At 46.7% G+C, this 15,000-nt stretch overlaps 1 protein-coding gene across 1 annotated transcript in view; it reads left to right on the forward strand.

The window, feature by feature from the left end:
• Positions 1-147: 147 nt before the first annotated feature.
• The window catches only part of prickle2a (prickle homolog 2a), a gene marked incomplete at its 3' end in the record, with an annotated part of 40,665 nt that continues 25,812 nt past the window's right edge, over positions 148-15,000 (forward strand). The window contains exon 1 of the mRNA XM_080853971.1: positions 148-235. The remainder of the gene's footprint in view (positions 236-15,000) is intronic.

A 15,000-nucleotide genomic window follows, 5' to 3' on the forward strand; every position in this document is an offset into this window, starting at 1 on the left:
TTTCTCTCTCTCTCTCCCTCTCTCTCCCAGTCCAAAAAGCCCCTGAGTCCTGACAGTTTTTCCCGACACTTTTTTTCTCTTCTTTTTTTTGACTGTGATGCCTTCGCTTCCCTCTGACCATCCCTCCTTCTCAGCTCAGACCCTGAAGGCTGCAGCGTGACAACAACTCAAACGGAGCGAGAAACGGAGAGAACGGCAAACATCTCGACTCCAAAAGAGAAGGAACTCAAAGAAGGTAGGAGTCTCTGCATGGTCCTCTTCACCTTTTTGTTTTCTCTTTGAAGTCAAAGTTGTTGAATAGGAGATTCGATAGGAGATTCACAGCTGTGTTGTGGAGATAGTTTAGGCTCTATTCAAGCTGGGTGTTGTCAACTAACTCATTTGCTAGAAAGCCCTCAGCTGTTGATTTCTGCCAGTCTTGATTTAGAAAAGGAAAGTTGTTTGTGTTGGTATGTTTGTGTTGGGCAGAATGAGACCGAACAGGCATGTACGTTTTTCTTCCACCAAAAAAGAAGAATTTAGAAGCATTTACAGTGTGATCTGTCAACATATTTGCTTGTCTGTGTATATGTGTGTGTGTGAGAGAGAGAGAGTAAGGGGGGGGGGGGGGGGGACCCTGCCAAATATGTGTTTCTGTACATGTTTGTTTGAGACTGTTTTGTGAGTCTGAGAGACTGATTGTGTGTCTCTACTGTGTGTATGTTTCTGGTAGTGTATATAAACGTGTGTTGGTTTTTGCAATGACGTGTGCATTTCAGTGTTTGTTTGTGTGTTTGTGTGTGTGTGTGTGTGTGTGTGTGTGTGTGTGTGTGTGTGTGTGTGTGTGCGTGTATGTCATGTGTGTGTGTGTGTGTGTGTGTGAGTGTGTGTGTGTGTGTGTGTGTGTGTGTGTGTGTGTGTGTGTGTGTGTGTGTTCTCCGAGTCTGCATTAAGAAGCATTTGCACACATCCTCTGAAAGTCTGTTCTGTGAGAGCGTGGGTGGTGAAGTGTGATCTGTGTTTTTAGCACTGAGAGGAGGAAAGAGGAGAGGTGGAGAGGCAGAGAAAACGGAAAATCACTTTGAAAACAGGGGGAGAGGAGAGGAGAGGAAAGGGGAAGAGAGGAGAGGAGAGATGAAGAGAGGGGAAGAGAGCAGAGGAGAGGGAAAGAGAGGAGAGGAGGGGAGGTAGAGAAGAAGAGAGGGGAAAAGAGGAGAGGAGGAAGAGAAGAGAGGGGAAGGAGTTTTTAAAGCAAAAAAGAGAGGGGAAGAGACGAAAGGAGAGGAGAAAAGAAGGGTGGGGAAGAGAGCAGAGAAGAGGGGAAGAGAGGAGGTAAAGAAGATAGGGGAAGGAGCTTTTAAAGCAAAAAGACTAAGAGGAAGGATTTTCTATGCAAGGGAAATGTCATCAGCATGAGGAAAGGTGATCTACAAGCCCGTCCCAACAGGATTTGGGTTATTTTTCACCCCCTCCCTCCCAACCCTCTCTCTTCTCATCTACACGCCTCTCAGTTTATCTTTCTTCTCTGTGTGTGTATAAGTGTGTCCATTTGTATAGTATCTGTCTCTCTGTCCCTCTCTCTCTCTCTTTCTGTGTGTGTGTGTGTGTGTGTGTGTGTGTGTGTGTGTGTGTGTGTGTATGTAATAGAACTGTAATAGAAAAATAACACCTCCCAATTGCTCAGCTACTGAGGCAACTGTGTGAATGTGTGTGTGTTTTTTGTTAACTTGTTCCACAGTTGCTTGATCATTTGTTTGTGTGCATTCCAGTTTGAGTTTCATGAGTCTATTTGTGTGTTTGTACCTAAATGTGTGTGTCTGTGTGTATATGCAAATGCGTGTTGCATACATATGTTTGTGTTAATTCATCCAGTTGTGTGATAAATGTGCAGTGTGTGTGTGTGTGTGTGTGTGTGTGTGTGTGTGTGTGTGTGTGTGTGTGTGTGTGTGTGTGTCGGTGTGTGTGTGTGTGTGTGTGTGTGTGTGTGGTTGTGTGTGTGTGTGTGTGTGTGTGTGTGTGTGTGTGTGTGTGTTTGTGTGTACTAGTGCTAGGGCCTTGAGTATGATCCTGTGCCACGCTGCTGCTGCCATCTGTCTACCAGTCAGAAACTCACCTGAACGATCATGGCCCGTAACCATAGAAACACAGATGTAGAGTGACTGGAACCAGATCATGCTGAAGGGTACTGGAAGAGGGAGAGAGACAGAAAGACTAAAAGAAAGATAGAGAGAGAGAGAAAAAAAAGAGAGAGAGAGCAACAATCGGAATTGCTCAGCACATCTCCCCCTACGTATTTCTCTGTTGGTCGGACCTGTTTTGTCCCCCTGGCTTAGAGGGACTTGCTCTAAAACTCCACAGGTTTACCACAGAACACACTCACATACAAACGAGCTGTCCTCATTAGTGCCTGTTGTGTTCCTTACAGGCAGAGCTAGCATGACGGGAGGCACTGAGACGATGAGCCGCTCATGAATAGTTTATAAGCGCCTCGTGAAACGCTCACAGGTGCATGATACAGATGCGCTGTAACGGTTCTCCGTTGCCATGGTAATGACTGACTCAGAGTGGTGAGAACATGAAGCTTTTTTTTTTCTTTGCTTTTTTTTTTTCACACACTCATCTCCGGCGGTTACGTGACTGTCATGACAACACAGCGCGGCTGCAGACCTGAAAGCTCAAAATGCTCCTAGGTCTACAGTACACACACACACACACACAGATCTCATTGGTCAGGGAGGATTTTAAGTATGGATGTGATTGGCTCTGTGGGACTTTGTATGGATGTGATTGGTAGATGGGTGAATAATGGGGCGGGTCTGATTTCAAAAGGAGAGCTGACATGTAATTGGCTGAGGAGTGTCTGAGGTGACAGATCTAATTGGTTTGTTTGTGCAGTGACAGATATGATTAGCTCAGTGAGCCTCGATTTGGCTGCTGAGATTTACCGCAGTTTTGCACCAGAGGCATGTTTGGTAGCACATGCTTCCATGAGTTGTGACAGTTTAAAGAGGAATATAACTGACATCTCTGATTGGTAGATGGTCTGGCATGGCATCGGGATATTACACATGAGATATTATTGGCTTTTGTGTTATTTTGTATTATTTACTTTTTGGGTTAGATATTAAAAGGTTACATGTGGGTAGGATGCTATGATTGAGTATGGGGGGCGTATCATAACCCCCCATGCACATTTACACACAACTTTTCACACAAACACACACACACACACACACACACACACACACACACACACACACACACACACACAGAAGCCAGCATCTACTGTGACTTATGGTTGGAGTGAGGCTTGTTATTTCCTCAGGACTCAAAGGTAGTTCTGCTTTTTTGGGAAGGTGTGAGGAGATCCCTCAGTGAAGGCAGCTTTTTTATTTTCAGAAAGAGGACAGTTTGCCAGCCTTGTGTGTCTCATTCAGAAATGCTGGAGAATCCGAGGCCGTCACAAGACCTGAGGATCTCACAGCTTGTGTTTAGAGAGCGGGAGAGGGCAAGAGAGAGAGAGAGAGAGAGAGAGAGAGAGAGAGAGAGAGAGAGAGAAGACCCTCTGAAACAAATAAGAAGACCCCTCATAATGTCACCTTCACCTGCCACACTCAACCAGAGGCGGTATAATGCTGACCCAGTTAGGGCTTTTAGATAGCCTGCCGGTGCTCTGGAACCACAGGTGTTACGTTAAACATAGCGTCTATAATGCTGTGTTGGAGACCACTTGGTACTCGGATATTTTGAACTTGGAAAATTGAACAAGAACGCCACTCAAAGCTCTGTCTCAGAGAAAAAAAAATATTCCTGGCTTCTGTCATGTGTGTCATCTAATCAATTTGAAATCATTATCAATATGGCAACAAACCTACCAGAGCTTGTCTATATCATAGATCTTGACTATATTGACTATATCATATGTCAGAATAAATAAGAAAACAGCAGATCGAAGGAAAATCAAAAAATGAGTCATGAAGACATTATTGTGTTTACATTTGGCTCATACGCATTCAATTCTGAGCTGGGAAATATCATGGTGGGTGTTCCCAATTAGAAGTTTTCTTGATTGAGCCATAACATCCGGGAAATAATCAAACCTACCTGTTGCTTTAAAAAACAATGACAGGTAAACTTGCAAGCCATGCACATACATAGCTTTTTTTCTAGCAAAGTTGATGTGCATCATATACAACATGCTAATGCTTATCATGTTGGATTCATGTGTTCTGACAACCCTGTGGTCTTGATTTGTTTAGCTTAGCTGCTAGGTTGCATTACACCTCTATCCCACCATCCCAGCCCTCCCTTTTACACATACGTCATTCAGGTTCTGTGACTACCTCCGCTGCCGGATTGAAAGCGGAACAACAATGCCCCCCCCCCCCCCCCCCCCCCCCCCCTGCCCGCCTTCCGTGTGCGTGCCTTTTACACAGAATGTCGAGGTGAAACACAGGCGGAACATTCCCGTTTTGAACAGGCTGTATAACAAGCCCCATAGTCAGGGAGAAGGTGAAAGAGATAGATTGAGGGTGGAAAATATGTAATAGGAAGAAGTAGAAGAAAGGAGAATAGTGGCATAGAGGCAGGGAAGAGAAAGGAAGAGATAGGAGGCAGACAATGAGAACATACAGATAAAGAAGGGGCAGAACAAAGGAGGAGTACAAAGAAACAGCCTCCTCAGTCCTGTTCAAGGGGTCCTTTCTTTCTTTCTTTCTTTCTTCTTTTGAAAATATAATGTTGGATCTCTGCCCTCAGCTCAACACACACTCCCAATGACACCAGCCTTCCTCAGCATGTGACTGTGGTCTAAATCAGATCAGTCAAGCTACCTTTCCCCTGAAACTACAATCTCTCTCTCTCTCTCACACACACACACACGCACATACACACACACACACACACACGCAGACACACACACACACACACACACACACACACACACACACACACACACACACACACACACACACACACACACACACACACACACACACACACACACACACACACACACACACACACACACACACACACACACACACACACACACAGACAAGACATTAGTAAACCAAAGGAAATACATTATCATGCCTCATAACATCTTCATCCACATGCTTTATTGATTTATCAACCAAACATGGAAATTACATTTGGAAAATTGCTGGATTCCAAATAATTGGACAAATAAACAAATGGTGGGCATGCGGTTTAGAAGTGGGTTCCACAGCTGGTCTTGCACTGAACATTTCTACAGTGGTTGGCTACCATAGTAACGCAAGTAAGGCGAGCTTACTGTAGCTTTAACCATATGGACCAAAGTCTCTGAGGTCCTCATTTCTGTCACAGGGAGCAGCTAGGAATTCAGTAATTGAAATGGCTCAGGGAGAGACCTCACGTCACCCCCAGGCTGTCACCTGTGTTCCAGGCATTAATTGCCCCCCTCTCGATGGGTGATACTGAAGGCTTGCACACTATGGGGCCCACTCAAACTACCCTACACATCATGATTAGGAGCCCCCCCCCACCCCCCCCCTGGAGGGACTTTGGGAGCAGGCAGAGCAGGCAGAGAGGATGCTTCGTCACCTCAAAACATGATCCCAGTGCACACTCACACACTAAAACACACACACACACACACACTAAAACACACACACACACACACACACACACACACACACACACATACACACACACACACTAAAACACACACACACACACACACACACACACACACACACACACACACACACACACACACACACACACACACACACAAACACACACACACAATCCACCACACACACACATACACACACACACACACACACACACACACACACACACACACAAACACACACATACGCACTTATTGAATGTACATATGTGTACATACAAACACAAAAAATACTGTAGGTTCACACACACATGCACACAGACACACTGACATAAAATATGCACTGAGGTGTTAAGGGAGGTCCTGTGTGCTGTAATCAATTATGTGTGGGCAAGTCACACTCATACTGTAAAGACAGATCCCACACAGTAGAAGCTCACAAACACACACATTACATTTGAGTCAGTGAGTCCTGCTGAGGCTCAGGTGTTGTGAGGCAGGATGTATGTACCCAGCTGAGCAGGCCACAGGTACTTAGCAACAGCTGAACACAGCGAGAAATGGAGCAAATGCATGCACATCTGTATCTGAGGAGATAGCGGGAGAGAGAGGGAGGGAGGGAGGGAGGGATATAGCTTAAAAGCAGATAGATAGTGTGTGTATATATGTGTGTGTGTGTGTGTGTGTGTGTGTGTGTGTGTGTGTGCGTGCAGGAACCACTCTACTGCCACAAAATGTGGGTGTAATGAAGAATGTTCTCTTTCTCTCTTTCTTTCTCTCTCTCTCTCTCTCTCTCTCTCTCCCACTCATTCTCTTTCTTTACTCACTCCATTGTCTTCCATCCTCTTGCTTGCTACCTCTCTACCCATTTTATCTTCTCTCCCCACACAGTCAGTGATACAGTTTGCAGGGTTAATACAAGACCATGGGGGCACTCAGGCCAAACAGACAGGTGATCAATCTGAGATGAGGCCAGTTGGCTAGATAGACCCCCTAACACTTCTGTGTGTTCCAGTGGGTGTGTCTGTCTGTGTGTCTGTATGTGTATGTGTGTGTGTGTGTTTACGTATATGTGTGTGGAGAGGGGAGTGTTTGTGTGTATGTGAGTGTGTTTGTTTGTGTGTGTGTGTGTGTGTGTGTGTGTGTGTGTGCACGTGTGTGTGTGTGTGTGTGTGTGTGTGTGTGGGTGTCGGTGTGTGTGTGTGTGTGTGTGTGTGTGTGTGTGTGTGTGTGTGTGTGTGTGTGTGTGTGTTTGTGAGTGTGTTTGTGAGTGTGTTTGTGTGTGTGTGTGTCGTCCCTGTGAGATCCAGGGACCTTAAAGTGGCTGAGACAGGGGAGTGCTGCTTGTCTGATAGGTGACAAACACAGCCAGCAGTAATGGAATGATGGAATGGGAATATTGATCTCAGTCCCCTCAGACCCATCTCACGTGTCCACATGTCAATCGCTGTCCATCTAGAAAATGAAAGAAAACATCCCCCCCACACACACGTACACACACATACACACACAGACTTGCTTATTTACGCACATACACATATTTTAATCTCTGTACTTTAATCTACTCATTTAGATCACAATGTGATGAAATGGAGCTAAAATGGGTGACAGGAATACAGTGTGTTTGTGGATATATCTCTCTGTGTGAGTGTGCACATTTGTATGGATTGATTGTTCATGATATGTGTGTGTGTGTGTGTGTGTGTGTGTGTGTGTGTGTGTGTGTGTGTGTGTGTGTTAGTGTGTGTATAAATGTGTCTCAGATGGCTTCCAGCTTTCTCCTCAGAGGCTGGCGGCTGCCTCAATCAGATGATCCCATCTGTTATGATGGCAGAAAGCGCTGCAAAGTGCTGATCCAAGATTAGCTCTGCTTTTAAGCCCCTAATGGGCCCGGATGGGTCCATGGCACTGCGGAACTGATCCCTGGTCTGCAGAGACTGACACATCTCTGTCCCATCTCCCAGGTGGGGTGGAGCAGAGGATCCTGGGAAGACTCTGTCCTGCGATGCTGAGTGTGAAGTGTCATTGTGAGGTGCTAACCTCCCTGTTCTCGCCTACATTTCCCATCTGCCTTCTCTTCTCCGGCCATCTGCTGCTTCCTGGAGTAATTGGCCAATCATTCCAATGCGTAGATTGAGATAGAGAGAGAAAGACAACAGAGAGAGAGAGAGAGAGAGAGAGAGAGAAGGGGAGGGGTGGCTACCAAACAAAAGATGGTGATCTAGACACAATAACAGATCCCCTAGTACTCTCGCTATCTCTCTCTCTCTCTCTCTCTCTCTCTATCACATATACACACACACTCTCCTTTTCAAAAGAGCAATACTAAAATAGAATGGATTTGTCAAACCCTCAGCTGTCTACCCACCTAACTATTTCAACCATCTTATATCAATGATATGAAGAAAACAAGGGGTGTCTGACTGTGAACACTGACACCCACCAAGTAGCAATGTTATGCCACTGGCTGCCCGTTCGATCCTGGAAACATGGAGATTCAGTGTACAGAAAGGTAAAAGGTACTGGAAATGGAGTAGCTGACAATTAAATGGATTTGCTAGAACCTTCTGGAGTCAACCTCTGTCTAGGAAGTTACTTAGAGTAAAAGCAAACTCTTATTGTGTGAGCGTGGAACTGAAAATGGATATTACTACTTCCATAGGTGGCCTCTGGGTCTTTACTGAATGCTGTGGCCGAGGACTGTCCATGTGCCACTGGTCTGTGCCAGTTGCTGTTGGTGACCTCCGCTGTGTGGGCGGGAGGGGGTTGGTGGGGCTGAGTGATTACTCGTGTGCCACCTGAGGCATGTGACGGGTTGGCACCTGCGATGGCGTGATGTTCCGCTTCGCTGGTGGTGTGATGCCAGCCTCTGAGCTGTCTTTGCGCGGCGTGAACCGGAGATACTGGACTCAGAGATGAGAGAGCATTTCAGCTGATGAAGTGAGGACGGCTCTGACATAATGACCAGTGACAATGAAGAGGAAGAGGATGAGGAAAACACTGATGATGATGATGATTGTATTGCCAAGTGATTTTCAGAAGGTCATTCAATGGCATGATTAGGACTCAGATTCAGTCCTGAGGTTGTGTGAGGTGCTGGCAGCAAAACAATGTTTCTTGATGTCCATCTGCTTGTCTGTCTGTCTGTACTCTGTTGTTGCTTCTTCATTTGTCTCTCTGTCCATCTGTGTGTCTGCCCTTATCTTTCTCATATCCCTATTCCAGTCTCTCTCTCTCTCTCTCTCTCTCTCTCAGTCTCTTTCAGTCTCTCTCTCTCAGTCTCTTTCAGTCTCTCTCTCTGTCCAACTGTTATGTCTGCCCCAGTCCCTCTCTGTTTGACATCTTTGCCAGCAGCCCAGATCGTGGCAGCTTGTCTTAAATATTCACCCAATTAAATTGGCTTTGATGCTTTGATTATGAGGCGGCACCGTTAGCTTGGAAAGCGTTCCTGGTGTGCAAACCATTTGAGGCTCTGGCTTTTTCAAGTTGTTTCTCTGGAACAAGCTGTGTGTTGGTGACATGTTTCAGTTGTGACAACGTAACAAGATGAAGGGAGGGAGGGAGGGAGGCCGGGACAGCCGTGGGAGATCTGTCTTAGATTAGTAATGCCTGCCAGACGGATTGTGGGTACCCGTGTTCCTCCGAGGGACGTCCATCTCAAATGTCAGTCATGGAGAGTGAAGAGAGAAGAGAGCCTACAGGGGTGGAGAGGATAATATAAAAGAAACATTGACAGACTTCTTTTATAGACTTCTGCCAGATATTCCAGTCTGAACGCTAAAACTCTCCCTCCCACAACAGTCACTGGTGCTAAACGTAGTGGTGCTGTAAATTCCCGTCTGGATTGTTCCTATCCCTGGGCCCTGATGACTCTTCTCTCTTTTCACTCCACGCATTGCCACGGCAGGCTCACCTCACGCAGGCCACAACCAACCAGGCAGTGTGACCTTGGGAGACGTGTCTCTCGCTGGGACGGCCAGGCAGGTCTCTCAGATTGATGGTAATTGAGCTCATGGTGGTGGTAATGATTTTTTCCGACAGCGGAGTGGACGGCGGAACCACACACTCTCTTCCTCTCCTCCCCCTCACGGTGGGAACGCGAAGATATGCGTGGCCTCCAGTGGCGGCCGTCTGGATCGTATATCACGCTCTGCATTGCCACCTAAAGACACTGAGCAAGTTCACAGGCCTCAACAGGGAAGACTCTTGGCGTTCCTGTCAGATAGATTCCCACCATGCCAAGGCTGGATGCTTCGATCGCGACCTGTGGGGGCAACTTGATAAGGATTATTTGGAGTTTCGAGGCAGGAAAAAGAAAGTCCTCGCAAATAGCAGCAGTTTTCTTTACGAGTTCATTTTCCCTCGCCAGTTAATTGGGCTTTTAATTTAAGCCGCAATTTTTGGATTTTGGAACTCAATTGAATGTGGCCTGAACAGATTCACACAGAGAGCGAGCGACTATTGGCCTAATGAGGTCCTTCTGCTCCTTTTAATAGGCTGGAGCGCTGGTTGTTTTTCGCCCTGTTTTACTGATTGCGCTTAATGACTTAAGTGGCCGAGAGTGGCCACGTGTTATGTTGGTCCTGTGAGGCTCGTGTGAACACTCCTAGAGTGCATCTCTGCCTTTTGGAGCAAATAAACTCTCCTGTGCATTACCACGCTAGTTGGTGCTTAGTGTTGGTTTTCAATACAATTTAGCTAAGTGCTTTTCTCATACTGTTATGCTCTAATCATACCACATCTTCACATCAATATGGTGGTGATTCAGGAAATAGCACTACTGGAGCTAATAGCAATTAGCAGAGGGCAACATTCCAGTCACACTACTGGTCACACTTTCCATGAAGCTGACACTCCATCCATAAGAGTGTCTGTGTATCACTAATTACTAATACAACTCGATGATTTTTAAACTGCTGCCTCTTTTCATGTCATTCCACAGCACGTCTTCAACATTCCTTTGCTCCTCACTCTTCATGACATCTAACGCTCCTTTTTCATTCCCCATAATCACATGCACGTGGGGCGTGCGCGGGGTGCCAGCTAGAGGAAGATAATGAGGAACAGATCTTGCGGCGCAGATGTACTCGCCACAAGTCTCAGAGATCCAGCCTGATGCTGGAGTGACATTTGGGATAACAGATGCTGATAATAATCCCACATCTAAATGGAAAATGCTGCAGTTATGGTCACATCCACGACTGGCTTTCTCCATGCCACTTTAAGTTGGAAGTGGAACTATCGCTCCTCACCCCCACCACTCTGCACGTAGTCTCTCTACCTGGTCTACCTGGAGAAACCCTCGCCCAATCGCACCCACTGCTCCTACAGCTGGCAAACATGTTCCAATCGCTGATGGAAGTGGAACTATCGCTCCTCACCCCCACCACTGTGCACGTAGTCTCTCTACCTGGTCTACCTGGAGAAACCCCTGGCCAATTGCACCCACCGCCACTGCATTGCCGTACACCTACTCTACCCAATGCTAGCATTTATATACAATATACATTGTTGCCTCCACCAAAATGTTTCTCTGTCCCTACATCCCTTACCCCTGTAACAGTAACCCTATTGCCACAGTAATCTGGTTTTGCCTGTATCATGTATTTACCACCAGATGTATGTATACATATGTCCAGTGACCAAATGCTGGCTGTGTATAACCCCTGTTGCCTCCTTTCCCCTTCTGCCACACAACCCTTCCCCTTCCCCCCGTCCCACCTTCCTGTCTCCACCCGGCCGACCTTAAGCAGATGGGTCCCCCCTTATGTGCCGTGGTTCTGCTTAAGGTTTCTTCCTGCCCAACAGGGAGTTTTTCCTTGCCCCTGTTGCCGTTGTGCATGCACTAAGGGGGTTCAGGCTCTGGGCTCTGTTAAGCGCCGAGAGGCAATTGTATTGTTATGGCGCTATACAAATAAAATTCAATTGAATTGAATTGAATTAAGTGGCCACACGTGAACAAACTCTTACCCACACACACACACACACACACACACACACACACACACACACACCCAAACACACAAACACACACACATACACACACACACGAATGCACACGCACGCACACACACACACACGCACACACACACACACGCACGCACACACACACACACATACACACACACACACACACACACACACACATACACACACATACACATACTCATACACACTGTTTGTCTGTGGGTTGACTTTATGAGCGCAGCAGTTCTGCTTGAAGGCTAGAACGCTTCTTTAAAGCTTTTTGCTTCCCAGCTGTGAGCCTCTCCTGTGGATGGCTTTTTCTATGGTCTACTGATCTGCTCTTGGTCATAACTCCTGTCATTCTTCCTTTTTTTCTTTCTTTCTTTCTTTCTTTCTTACGCATTCTCTAATACTCTCCATATTTTCATTCCTTCTTGTTCCTATCTATCTATCTATCTATCTATCTATCTTGACTAGATCATTCTATCAATCAGTAGTTGCAATAGAATATTCTAATGTGAGGTCTGATAGCCTATAGATAGAGTTGAGTGACAGACGTTGTCCTTCGGGATTGAGTCTCTCCTCCCCTATAAACAGACAGCCCTCCTGCGTCCACAGTCGTGTGAGCGCGCACTGCCATTCTCTCAATTTGTCTCCACGCCATTGTCTGCATTAAGCAAATGGATGGGTGTCAGTCTGTCATGGCGGGCCCATTGTGTGCCAAAGAGAGAGAGAGACAGACGTGAGTAATAACTCTCCCTTTTGTCACTACCCCCCCCCCCCCCCCCCCCCCTCATTGCGTGGGGAAACAATGCCTCCAAATGTGGATTTCAAAAAACAGCACAGAAAAAGACCAGCAGATTGACACACACACACACACACACACACACAAAATAAAATGCCTCTGACAATGAGACAAGGCTTCACTTCAAATGAGTCACACGTCCAAAGACTCTCTTTGGCTTTTGTCAGGAGTGCTGGTATGGTTGTGGTGTGGTTGTGTGGTGTGGTAGGCTGCCATTTTGAGGATCCGGTGCAGCACGGCGCAGGGCTTAGAGCTGAGGAGAGATGAAGGGTATCGATTGGGAGAGGAAGCTCCCAGCTGCCCTCAGCGGGTTCCGCTGACCGGCACCACCTCAGAGGCCAGAGGCCTTGTCAGGGCGGCTGTGCCTGTATGTGTGAGTGTGTGTTTATGTGTGTAGTCATCTTGTGTGAGAGGGAGAGAGAGAGACAGTTTGTGTGCTTAGGTAAGCAGAGAGCAAGCACACATATTGGGAGTGTGTTTAAACATAGGCATAAGTTTGTTTCTTATGTGTGAACTTCAAAGTGTGTTTATGAGTGTGTGTGTGTGTGTGTGTGTGTGTGTGTGTGTGTGTGTGTGTGTGTGTGTGTGTGTGTTTATACTGTGTGTGTGTGTATGTGTGTGTAAACACTGAGCCTAACCATCTAAGGCAAGTCATGCCTTGACTCTAGTGTCTCCAGCCCCAGCAGAGATGGAGCACACATGTTCTCACTGGCACACAGGAGCTTAAGGCAGAGTAGAAGTGGATTTATGAGGGTATTTTCTTTCCGAGGGGGAAATGCTGAGGGTATTGGCTTGGAGTCAGGCAACTGTCCTGTTTAACCCGAGCTCCCATCAGTCAGGCTGCACTAATACCAGCGTTTCCCCACTCTTTTAAGCATCAGCCATCAGAAAGACAGCCTTCCAAATGGCAGCGGCCGTAAAAGGCATTATGCTTCTTTCCATGAAAGTGTTTTCGGTGGTGTGAGAGGCTCTCTTGAAACAAGAAGCAGGTCACTGCTAAGTGAAACACCTCACTGTATGTCAGTCATGGATATGTGTGGATTTGTGTATGTGTGTGTGTGTGTGTGTGTGTGTGTGTGTGTGTGTGTGTGTGTGTGTGTGTGTGTGTGTGTGTGTGTGTGTGTGTGTGTGTGTGTGTGTGTGTGTGTGTGTGTGTGTGTGTGTGTGTGTGTGTGTGTGACCTGTGTCCTGTGTTGATCCCAGCAAGAGTGTTGACGCATCACTGCAGCATCATGAGTGAGCTGCTCTTAACAATGAGTGGGAGGAAAAGAGGGAGAGAGGGAGGGAAAGAGACTGCAAGAGAAAGAGAGGAAGTGAGAGAGAGGGAGTGATGGAGAGAGTGATGAAGAGGGCAAAATACAGCAGGAGAGAGAGAGAAAAGAAGACAGAGATAGAGTGGGGAGAGAGAGACAGCAAGAGAAGGGGAGAAAGAAAAAGAGAGAGAAGAGTGAGGGGGAGATAACTGCCACAGAGATGGCCACACATAGAGTGAAAGGCAAAAAGGATGACAGAAAGGGAAAGGCAGCCAGAGAGTGAGAAAAAGAGTGAGAGGCGGAGAAAAACTGAGAGAGAAAGAAAGAGAGAGAGAGGAGGATAGGAGGCATAGCAACAAGCGAAGGCTCTTGTATGGCTGGGTTGGAATAATAATGTATGGTAGATTAAAGATTCCGCCCGCGAGCGTGCAAGCAAGTGTGTGAGTGTGTGTTGGAAGCGTTCCTAACACACTTTAACATCAGCCTCTGAATCACCAGCCAGCCAGGGACTGATCTAGAAGCTGCACGCTGAAACCTTTGTGCAGTGTGTGTGTGTGTGTGTGTGTGTATCTGTGTGTGTGTCTGTGTGTGTGTCTGTGTGTGTGTTCGTGAGTGTGTTCGTGTGTATGTGTTTGCGTTTTTGATTTGTGGAGGTGTGATATCTTTCTGTGTCAAGCAGAAAAAAAAACATTTGCGCTTGAAGTGTTCCGCCATAAAAGAGTGACGTGTTCTTCCAATAACACATTCATCATGGCATCATCCAGACTCCTGGGACCAGTTTTAACAAAACACCTAAAGCAATGACAACCTGTTAATCTACGCAATATCTGACTTCAGTGCAGTCCTGAATCCCCTACCCTACTGAAATATCGAACGTCTCTTTCCTGCCTTCCCACACACGGAATTTTAGCGTGTGTGTGAGTGTGTGTGTGTGTGTGTGTGTGTGTGTGTGTGTGTGTGTGTGTGTGAGTGTGTGTGTGTGTGTGTGTGTGTGTGTGTGTGTGTGTGTGTGTGTGTGTGTGTGTGTGTGTGTGTGTGTGTGTGTGTGTGTGTGTGTGTGTGTACAAGTGTGTACAAGTGTGTACAAGTGTGTGGGCATGCACGTTTTGAGGATTGCGTGTGCTAGGAGCAGTACATTTGACGGTGGCTAATTACAGTATTTTGGGGCCTGAGAAAAGGTAAAAGAGCTTTCTTGAGCAGGCCTCTGACAATTACCATGTCAAGAGGAGCAACAGCACACACAAAAGAGCCCAAACTGAAAGACTGTAGGCGTCTATTCATGTGTATGTGTGTGCCTTTTGTGGAGAAAGTGTGTGTGTGTGTGTGTGTTTGTGTGTGCGTGAGAGAGAGAGAGAGAGAGAGAGAGAGGGAGAGAGAGA

Source organism: Sprattus sprattus (genome assembly GCF_963457725.1).
Source record: "Sprattus sprattus genome assembly, chromosome: 16".
Classification (NCBI taxonomy): Eukaryota; Metazoa; Chordata; class Actinopteri; order Clupeiformes; family Clupeidae; genus Sprattus; species Sprattus sprattus.